This window comes from Pezoporus flaviventris, unplaced genomic scaffold (assembly GCF_033815535.1).
Source record: "Pezoporus flaviventris isolate CSIRO_AGI_PZ_B2104156 unplaced genomic scaffold, CSIRO_AGI_Pfla_v1 ptg000072l, whole genome shotgun sequence".
NCBI classification, from domain to species: Eukaryota; Metazoa; Chordata; class Aves; order Psittaciformes; family Psittacidae; genus Pezoporus; species Pezoporus flaviventris.
Genome location: NW_026892620.1, coordinates 7960843 through 7972691, shown reverse-complemented (window position 1 = coordinate 7972691; position 11849 = coordinate 7960843).

Here is an 11849-nt window from a genome sequence, read left to right as displayed (position 1 = left end):
AAAGAGGGAACTGAGCTAAATGTTGGGTGACTTAACTTCAGTCACAGTGGAAAGTCCAGTACCAAAGTTCTTTCACAGTAAAAATAACATTTCCTGTGTTCTGTTGTGTTTGAATTTTCTCACACTGAAGAAAATTTTTGATTAATTTTATTAATTTATTAAAAAAAAATTTCAAGTCACTCGGTAGATGCATTACAAAATCCCAGAGAGTATAAGAACTCAGCAGCAAACAAGAATAAAATATCAATTTTCCCTTTCACATAGTTATGCCAACTAACCAAACGATATACAGACTGTATTGGCTACTGTGACATTTCAGAATCATTCAGGTTGGAGGCACCTCTGAATGTTGCCTAGTCCTACATCCTGCTCAAGCCTGGGCCAGATGCAAAATCTGAACAGGTTACTCAGGTTCTGCAGTTGGTATATGAAAATCTCCAAGAAAGGAGATTCTACAACTTAACTGAGCAGCATGTTAATTTCTGTTAATTCCCTGTCCTTTCCCCATCCAACTGGAATTTCTCTTGGTGTGTCTGGGCATCTATCTTTTGTACTTCTGCAGTGCACCTAGGGCTTCATCTTCTCAGTAACACTCTTGTTTGGTAGTAGAAGACAGCCATTAGGTATTAGATACCCCTAATCTTCACTTCCGGTTGAACAACCCAGAACTCCCACCATTGGCTTCCTTCAGCTGCCTTAACCATTTTAGTGATCCTCCTTTCTGGTTTCTCTCTAGTTTAAGATCTCTTTCACTAGTGGTTCCACAACTGGACACAGTACTACAGGTGGGGTGTCATGATGCCATGTAGAGAGCTAATAATCACTGTGAATGATCTGTTTGCTACCCAATTGCCAGTGCAGTTAGCTTGCATCTGTTGCAAGGCTATACCACTGTCTTTGCTCCTGTTTCATTAGGACCTCCTGTCCTCTTCTGCAAAGGTGCTCTCTAGCTACTCAGCTCATGGCCGGTGCCATTGCACGGTGGTGCTCTGTTTGGACTTCACGTGGTTTTTGCCAGCCTGTTTATTCAGCCTGTCAAAGTCCCACTGAGCAGCTCTGCCTTTACCCCAGTTTGGAGTCTGAACAACATTTGATTTCAATGTATTTAATCCATTGTTCATGGAAATGCTTAATGACATTGGGCCCTGTCCTGACCTCACCTGCATCACTGTTACTGGCTGATAGCTGGGCTTTGGACTTTTGCTTACTTCCTTTTGAAGTTTAATGTTCCACTTGGGCTTTTTAACCACTTTGTAGCCCATTCATCCAGTCTGTATCTTTACAATTGAGCAGTGGCCATGAGGAGAGAGCAGCAGTCCTGAGGGGAGAGAAGGGGCATCCATGAAGGGAGATCCTGAAGGGAGAGGAAGGGCAGCCATGAGGAAAGATCCTAAGGGGAGAGGAAGGGTAGCCATGAGAAGTGAAAGGTGGTTCCTGAGCAGACTGAAATCTCCTCTCCTGAAATCTAATGCCTATATTCTGCTATTTGCCTTTTTCACTTTTCTTAGGATCTTTAACCACCATCTCAAGGTTGCTGCAGCCAATGCAGCCACATGCTCTCATAGCCCTGACTTTATTTATGAGATGCAGATTCAGGAAAGCATTTTGCCTATCTGGCCAGACTAGCATCTGCATCAAAAATATTGACCCCAAAGCACTCCAGAAACCTTGTGAATTGTTTGCAGTGTTGTGAGTTGACTTTCCAGCATACATCAGGGTTGGTTAAAGTGTTTTGTGAGAACCAGTGACTGTTTATAAAGAAGGCTTGTCTGCTGTCTTATCTCTACCAAGTGTTCTGTCGTAGATGTCCCTGTTGATCTCCCCTCTGATCTTCCCTGTAAACTCTTGTCTAGCTCATTGCCTTATCTAAAGCAGGGTGCCATTCGTCTGAACATAGAGTGCAATTCTCCCCTCCAACTTTGTTCTCTGTTCCTGTCCTTCTTGAAGAGCTGTAGATCAAAGCACTGCAGTGGTGCTAGTTATCTGAAAGACAATGCTCTAAACTATACCACTGTAACTCTGCTACCATCTCTGAGGAAGAATAGTAATTGGAAATCAAAAGACAAGTAAATCAAGATTACTTATGAAATGCTGCAGACCTTTAGGAGCTATTCAGACATAAAGTCCAAATGCACTGAAATGCTGAGTGCTCATAGTCTAGGAGGTCCATAATTGAGTTTTCTGCAGAACATTATTCATCAATTATTAAAGATAATTAATCTGTAGTATCAGATTTTTGCATTATTGGGTTGCCCAGATTATTATTATTACTACAACAAATTAGCTATAAGTTATCTGTGTTATTGATTCTACTAACATCCCTTTCAGGCTTGAAGTCAGTTCATGAAAGCAGAAAGTGTTGTCGCTCTCATGATGCAATTATTACACCCAGGTGTGTAGCACTGACTGTTGCACTCTGCCTTGGCAGCAGACTAAAAGGGTCATTAGATATTGGCTGTGTTCCTGCCAGGAGTCAATCAGTTTATGGTAGCATTAGCACTCCTCTATTAATTGGTAGAAGTGTATGCGCCCTCTGGATAAATGAACAGATTTCTTGATGGTGGAGATCACCTTTGGAAGGCACGATTTCTCATTATTTCTTGTACTGATCTCTCAAAAAAAAATTGTTAACACTGTTTCCCAAGTGGTCTGAACAATCAGAAAACATGGTCCTGATGACCTCATAGCAAAACCCTGGAAGGCTCAGCTGTCATGCTGCTGTAAAAGGTAAGCAAGAAATCTAGCTCCATTCCACTTTATTGAAACATGGACAGCATTGCTTTGATTTTCGATGAGAATACACAGACAGGGATAGATGGCAAGTCTGACTTAGAGAATCAGAGACTACGAGCATAAAGAATACTTTATTGCCTGTTTCTGCCTGATACAGATGACTGTTAAGACATTTTAAAGTATACTCCATAGTCTGCCTCTTCCCAGACTAGATTCCTTTATCAAAGAAAGGAAGCTTTTAGGGGGAGTTTTAGTCTGAATTAAAATGAAAATCCTCACAGTTTCAGAGAGTCATCTGGATTTAGGTGGTGACAGTGAATGTCTAAGGAGCCCTGATTAGTGCCGTGTCTCCCAAAAATGAGTGGTACCCAATGCTATAGCGCAGGTACATGAAAGACTGTCTCAGACTAAATGGCGGATAAAGACTCTTCAGCTTTTGAAATCTATTTTTCCTAGCAGCACGGTAGGCAAATAATTTCTGTCAAAGCATGTTCATTGGAACTGATATGTTCTGTAATGCCAGTGTTTTATACTGTAAGCCAACATTATCAGAAAAGTCCCAGCAAATTCTAATTAAGAAAATGAAATGGGAAAAGATGTGTTGAACAAGCTGTGCAGAAGGTTGCAGAGACAAGGAATCATATGGAAATTTTCACTGGGCTATGTAAAATAGCCCAGCTTTATTCAATACTGGTTGAATTGGGTCTGGTGACCATTTTTCGGTAAACTCCTAGCAGATAGCCTGTATAGTAGCCATAAGCAGCTGGATACTAGAGGCAAGAAAAAGTTCATATAAGAAAAATTGTCTGACACAGCCTGTGAAGAGGAATCTGCCTTTTACAAAGCTTATGAGGATGTTCACTTGTAATCCCTTCACTATCTATATGGAATGTTTAGAGGCTATATCTGGGGTGTAGCTGCAATTTAGTAAGGTCTAGTCAAGGAGAACAAAGATCTCCTTTTAAGTCTCTCATTTCTGGTCTCACATCAACACCAAATAGAGAAATTCTGTACTTACCCTTTCTCTGTTATCATGGTTTAACCCCAGCCAGCAACTAAGCCCCACACAGCTGCTCACTCACTCCCCTGTGGGATGAGGGAGAGAATGGGAAGGATAGAGGTAAGAAAAGTCATGGGTTGTGATAAGAACAGTTTAAAAGTTGAAATAAAATATAATAATCATAATAACATTATTGAAAAGGAAAATAGCAAAAATGGTGATAAACTCCAAGAAAAACAAGTGATACAAATGAAAAATAACTGTTCACCACCAATCAACCAACGCCCAGCTTGTTCCCAAGCAGCAGCCCACCAGCCAGCTTTTCCCCCTTTCTGTTGCTGAGCATGGCAACAGAATAAGGGTATCCATTTGGTCATCTGGGATCATCATCCTTTTGTATTGGTTCCAAGTAGATACAGATACCAACAATTCTGTTAGAACATCTTTGAAGCCTTATGTACGTTGGGGAGCTGGTGTTTCTGATATCAACATAGTTCTACTTTTTTTCCTAGTGTACAGACAAGTGATTTGACATTTGTGAGATTTTCACTGCATTACATATAGACTTTGCCTGTATGGCAACGGCCAACTAACTAGTATTCCATACAGTGGAGTACTGCCCCATTGGATGCAGCCAACACCTTCAGTACACATATTTGCTACTACTGTGATACTTAAAGTTTCTTGTCTTGATCTTTCCAGTCTTTCAAAAAGCGTGGTGCTAACCACTCAGTTTTCAGGAAGCAGCTAGTTTTCACATGAAGTAGTAGGCTTGTCTTCCACAGAAAACTTCCACTCAATATAATATTTGCATCTCCAGATATCCTTATTTCACTTTAGCTAACATGATTCCTAGACTATCTCAGGTCATTCATGTTTCCTTATCTTTGTTTTCTGAAAGCCATGAAGTTCCCACACAGACTCGTATCGCAACAGGTAATCTAGGTCAAAGCATTTTAATACGTCAAGAGTTGTGAACCTTCTTCCCTCTCTCTCCTTTCTTCTCATTTCTGACACCATAATCTTATGTGTTACATGTTTTCAAAATGCACACATCTAGGTGTTCCTGTGCTTGAGAATTATCACAGAGGGATGCTACACCTGGTATAGTATCCCAAGTCTGAACAATGTTATTTGTATCTCTGCTGAAACCCAAACCCTATTCTCCAGCTGCTTTTTACAGGAAATCTTCTTATGAGGGCTTGCTGCAACAGGAAGGTAGGAAATGCAAGTCTCAGTTAATCTTGTGTCAGTGTTTGGAGTTCAGGCTGTTCCTTGTCATCCAGGTTGACAGTGGCAGATGTCTCTTCCTTTAGCCAGAAAGCTCTTTCCAAACGGCTGAGAGCCTGTTCCCTCATGTGAAATGCAATCCCCTCATAAATGAAGCTCTGGAAAGTAAGAAAAGGGAATTGTGACATCTTTGTTTTTGCATATTCAGGGCCACCTAATAGAGGTGTATAGCACCACCGGGGTCTGAGCCTTTTCTCCCAGGTATTCATCCTTACAGGGGACCAATGCATTGAGCAGTGGGTATGTCTGCTTCCAGTGTATTTTCCCAAAGCCAAGAGCACAGTCGTGACTGGGCTGAATGATGTATAAAAAGACTGTGATAATATCTTGCAAGCATTGACTGTTTTATGGGATTTTAATAATGGGAGAACAAGACTCTTCAGGAAGACCCTGGCTGAATGGGAGAACAAGACTCTTCAGGAAGACCCTGGCTGTACATGTCCACAGCTGAAAGGTCTAGAGGGCTTGCCATTTTGATGCAAAGGTATAACAAGATCCTATGAGAATTACTGCCTCCTTTTGGGCATTTATGGGCTGATACTTGGAACTTTCTGTTATTACTGGAATGTCTTAGTCGGTTGTATTAGTCCTCCAGTCTTTTGTTCAACCAAGAACCCCCTCATCTCTCAGGTTTGTGTGCTGCTGTGAGTCACCTGCATGGTAAATGAACAAGTAGGCAAGCTCTTTCTTGAAGCAAAAAGAAGCGATATCTACCCCTTCTAAAGATGTAATATCTTTAGAAACTTTGATACTTCTCCTACCAAGGCCTAGAAGGATTTCCTGGAAATCTCAATTTGGTATTGAGGTGGAGGGACATGAAACAACTGCAGGTACTTCTAGGAGTGGGAGCCCATGTATGACCCTATAGGTATTGCAGAAGAGAAATTGTGCTGCCACTGTTTGTGTCTGTGTACGTGAAGTCAGTACCACCACATTGAAAGGACAAGTTAGATTTGCTTTTCCATGACTCAATCTTAAAACCACAATTTTTTCATTTATGCCTATCAGCAATCACAGTACTGACTGTATCAGTAGATGTCCTTGAAAACCATTAGCCTGGTAGTACTTTAGTATCTTGGAAACAGTAATGAAGACTGCCACCCACAATAATTAGTACTGGGTACTGAGTAATGTGGAAGCTCCCATCTCAAGCAAAGTCTGAGGAGGTTGAACCTGCTGGCTTGGGTGTACGTACATGGGAGCACATGGCAGGGGCTGCTAATAGAATGAGATTTGCCGTGCTATGGGCTATATAAGGCACTACACCATTACATCTCTTCTCCCATGAATGCTCATTCGTCCAGCATGGGAAGGGTTTATCACCTGAAAAAAGCTGTTGCACTTATTGGAAGCCGAAATATATAAAGTTGTGGAACTGTAGTATCAGAAAATATTTAGCTGCTTAGTGTATGCTTTTCTGAGTTATTCTGCCACACACTGGCTGTTCATTTTTCTAACCTAAATTTTGCTTTTCCATCTTTTATAATATTTGGTGGGTTATTTTACTGCTCGTGTTGTTTTTCATGTTTGATAAGGAGGCATGAAATTGGTCCAACTAAACTCTAAATGCAGAGATGCTGCTAGCAGGATTTGTAGATAAGTAAACAAGCCTTGTTTAATTAAAGGCATACCAGCTAAATAAATGGCTAGATAACGAATTCTTTAAACTTCTCTCTTGTTACCTAATTCGAGATAACGAAGCTTCTTAGTCTTCAGCTTTGATCCAGAAGTACACGGATTCAATTTCGGTCTCCATTTCCAGACCCACCTGTCACACACAGATAATAATCAAGGACAGTTTTACCTTACCTAACAGAAGTCCAGAAACGTGAAAGGCTCGTGTTGGCCACTGGAGGTCACTGTAGCTCTACAAAACCAGAAAGAGCCCTCGATTAACAACTGACGAGGGAAAGGTTTAAAGATTGAGCGTTCTGGGACTTTCTGTGTTTACTGTGCGAAAACTGTGGGATAAAAACAATAAAACCCTACTGCAAAATGTGACATATTTTGGCACTTTTTTTTTCTTTTTCAATTTGTGCATGTTTAGGATTTATTTTGAGCAAATAGTGTAGGAGTCCCCTTCCCACATGCTCCTTCTCTACATGCTGTGAAGATCTCAAGTGTGAGAGAGGAGGCTAGTGCCCATCCTCTCATCTTTACATAGGGAAGGAATTTTCCCATCAAGAAGTATTTCGAGCCTCAAGTGACTGTTATCTGAAGCCTCTGCTTCCCTTAGCTGGCCACCTCTTTAGGAGAGCTAAAATGTGAGGATAAGGAAAACATAGATCACTGGGTTTAACACTTTCCTGAAATTTCACTTCGTGCTTCTCTGTCCTCTCCAGACAGCAAAGCACAGCATCCGCCTTGCAGCAGGCACATGACATGCTCAGCCACAGAAAGCCGTGATGTACCCAAGGTCTTGCGGCAGGAGCCCAGAACAGCTCTTGTTACTCCTGGTCCCTGATGCATAAGCAAGCATTGTAACTGGCTACAGCTGCTCTGACACAGAACTGCCTTAATTTAAACTCGTTACCTGCTGCATGCATAGCAGTGACACTGAGGAAAGCTGCAAAACCTACCTGAAAAGGTAGCTAGATTTTCTGGCCTTTATTGTGCCCTGAGGCTCCTTGCTGCTGCAGCGATACTGCCATCAGCTGTTGAGCCAGACAGTTTAAAGCCAGCTCAGGAAAGATGACATTTTGGCAGTAGCACACAAAGTGCTTTCCTGCAGCAAAGCACTTTAGCATATGCTCAGGCATAAGCACGTCCCTGCCTTCAAATCGTGTGTAAGAATAGGGTTGGAGAATGTAAAAACTTCTTGAAAGAGACAAGATTAGTTAAGATCTTGTATGAGGGTGCTGATAAAGCTTACTACCGCTTGTGCACTATTAGGTGTCCCTTGGAGATCTCTTATAGGAAAACACAGATCTTGCCTCAAAAATGTCTTCAGCTGAAGACAATCAGCTGACAGTTAATATGAAAAATGCAAGTGAGGGTAAGTGCCAAGGGACAGAGATTCTTCTCCAAGAGTTCTACACCCACAAAAAGCACTGAGGTGGTGGTTCATCCTACCCAAGGTACAAGCTTCAGTTTCCTTTCACAAGTTAGCTCTGAGGGGACTCCCCCTCTCTACCTGCTTTGAGCTGGGCAAAAGAAAGCATACGTGTGAGTGAGGGTTGACACCTTCCCAGTGCAGAAGTAGACACCTTTAGGTGGCCATTGCGCCTAGTAGTGAGTAAGACAAGCTGTGCTATCAGCAGCATGAGAGACTTGGCTTAGAGCAATCTGCCTGTTTCACTTGGAAAAGGCTTGCTGTAAGCTGGGAAACCAAATGGCAGAAAGGATCACAAAAGTGGTGGGTTTTAGAGAGAAGCTGTGGTCATTCATATCTCTTTCTCTGAGGCATGTGGTTACAAGCCAGCTTAGTAGACAATTCATGCATGCTTAAGTGTTGGTTATTATGTGTATTGATATCTGGTAATTTATGCAAATAACCCTCGCACATGAGTCTGGACACTGATGTTGCAAAGTGTGGCTAACAGGCTTGAAAGACAAATGTGTTGTGGATTAAGATAAAAGATGACCAAATCATAGAGTGGAAGCCTATAGATTCATCCGTCTGCATATATACTTATACTGCATGAAGTCAGCATGTCACACCTATAATGGGCTCATGCAGAGAACAACAGCCCTGCAAGGTATGTAGGGAACTTATGTACTATTACTGTACTGCTCATGATGATTTTATTGCTGTATCTCAATAAAGAGGCAACTGTTTTGGAAAGGACTTGAGATTTTATATTTTCATTTCCCATCATGTGTTACCTCATTTTCCCTGGTGACAGACTGTCCAAAACACCTCTTTGTTTCCTGTTAGAGATACTCAAACTGATTATGAATGTGATTCATGGTCATGATTCTTGAGTGTCCACGAGCCCCTCCCCTTAGGAGGACTGACACTTAGGTCACATTTTTAAGGTTGATGTTATCTGTTAAAGTTTTTTGGTGTCTCCATGGACTCACACAGCATCTCTCAGTCATCTAAGGAGCTGTTAGGACGTTAATATTGACATGTTTGACTTCACTATGTGTGTGTGATCAATAAGTCATTAGGACTGAGTCCTGAACTAGAGCTTGAAGTAGGATAGGGAAATGTTATTCCAGGGCAGTTCATTGCACATGTCACATGCACAAAAGATAGGGTAAAAATGCCTATGAAGACTTTTGGGGAGAACGGGGAAATAGGAGAACAGGCTTGTGGCTGGTGTCATTGCTGGGCATTGGTACCACGAAATGTACAGACCTTCTGGCACAAGAGGGGTACTAAATCCTTGTCTGATACAAGGCTTGTCTCCACAGGTTTATAGACAGAAGGGAGAGGCTGGTACAAAGGACGCCACGTGAAGGTCAAGGTGTGTGCTCTGCTGCTTCCAGCTGGCAGAAATTGAAGAGGTTTAAAATGCTGACTTTGAAGTTTGATCTGATTTTACTAGCCCTCTGGATTTGTTTCTTTGAAAGTCAAGTGAGGGAAGAGACCTTATTTGAGGGCTGCAATTTTCCTTCCGCTGTGGGAGCCTGTGTTTGAGTTGTGCCAGAGACAAGCAGAAAGCAGTGGCAGCAGGTTTGCTTGGAGTGGCCCAGCAAAGGCTGCCAGGAGAAGGAGTCTGGGCTGAATGCAGAGGCTGGTCTGAATCTGAATGATGTACCTGGGTTTCCTGGCTAGACCAGAAGAGACAAGGAAGTCTCCAGGTGCAGTGGTGATCCCCGGAGGGAGACAGCACATATGTGCATGTGTCTAGGACACAGGCTCATAAGAGTCCCAAAGGGAGGGGGATGCTGGTGCCCCTGCTTACTATTGAGAAACCTCCTTCATTCCTTTTCAGAGAGAAAATGGAAATCACACACTTAACGACTCATCAGCCAACACGGCTGTTTGCAAAGTATTTTGTGTTTACATCCTTTTTCTACCATTGAATTTGAATTTGAGACAGGGAGAAGGATTTCAGAGGAAGGTAATGTGGTTTCCAAGGGATTTGCAGCAACGATTTCACTATAGGACAACTTCTCAAAGGAAATATTTAAGAAACGTTAACACTTGATCCTGACTTCCAGTGTAATTTGGAAAATCAGGTCTCTAGCTCCTGGTTAGAAAGTGTGACTGACAACTCTATTAAAAACCAGCCATGCTGTAAAGAGGAGACTTGGCATCTGAAAGATATTACCCATCAGTCTGTCCTTAACACTACATCAGGGGAAGCAGGACCAAACACAGGGCGACATACCTGGAGCTCAACTTCACTAATTAGCTGTAACTGCCTGAGTGGATTCTGGGCAAGCCTCCACACCCTTGCCTCTGTTTTCCTATCAGTCAAAGACGGTTTTCCTGCTGTGTGAGTGCTGTGATGTCTGCCTTCTCCCAGGCACTCCAGTATTTCCAGTCTGTTTACCAGTTCCTCCCTCTGTTTTTCCAGGACCAATGCTTGATCTGTTTCCGTATGTTTGACAGGGATATCTGACAACTGTGGCAGAAGTTGCTTTTTTCCTCCTAGATCTCCCCAAGGAGCCTATAAAGGCTATGTGGCACCTGTTTCACATGGACTCATGTTCACCACAGTGGCATGTATGAGAACAATAGCTCAAACCTTCTGGGTCTGTGGTTTCAACCACAGCTCGTGGGTTCCCTGGTCTTCCTATCAACACCAGTCCTAGTGAAATGGTACCCAGCCTCTAGCTGATGGGGATGAGCAGGTTAAAATAAATATCTTTGTGTACACTTGTGAGCCCGGTTTAGTGCAAAGCTTGTGTTAATGTGGGTCATGAAACAGAGGGGGTTGGTAATGATAATGGGATGTTTTAATCTATGCCAACAGTTTCACCAAGGCCTTTCTTGGCTCCTTTGTAGCAGGTAGCCTTTGGAGGAACAATTTTGTCTCTGTCTCTCACTTTCTTTTCACCATTGGTAAACTCAGTCTTGTGTAACCTGTTTTCTTGCTCCATTTTATTCATCTGAACTTTCTAAGAGTACACCTCCACCTCCATCTCCATCCCATCTCCACTGGGATGATTTTGAGGTGCTAGCATGTTGTACGGATGTCTCTCTCATCCAGAAGTCATGGTCAGAGCGAGCCCTGGTCAGCTGCAGGGATCAAGCACATCAGTCACAGGGGCTGCATGAAGTCTTCTTCTTATTGAAGCAGGTGAGCCTTATCTGCTGGCTGCTGCTAAAAGCATTGCCAGCAAATTGCAAAAAAAATTACCAGCAAAGGCAAAGAGAACTGTAATGGTCTTTGCTGGGAGAACTCTGTGGTAAGAGTGAACTTGTTTTTGTGCTTCATGCTCACGCAGAGGTGGGCGGTTTGCCTTCATCGTCTATCAGAGTATCTGTCATAGAGACAATGGAAGGAGAAAGAGCTCTGTTTTCCAAGCCTAGCTTCCTTTCTTCTGGGACAGACCTGCCAAGACTGATTGCCAGCCTCCCTGTTTTCCCTCTTCTTCCTGCTTTCTGGGACTATCCTGGGGATCTGGGCTTTTTCTTGGCCAGTAAATGCTCTATTGCATTTTGACCTTGAGCTGTTGGAGCTTGCTTCTGCTGCGAGCTCAGAGACTTGACAATCCTCTGCCGCAACTTGCTCATGTCTATTTTTAACATTTTAACTAAAAACCCAACCACCCCCAAATGAACAGTTTGTCAGGTCTGAGCTATCCACCAGTGAAGACACATCGTTCCCCATCTCAGCTTGACAGGTTTTGGCCATGTACAGTGGGTGTGACAAAGACCCAGAGAGAAGGAGAAGATGGACACATGCATGCAGTCATTCGGGTGCTT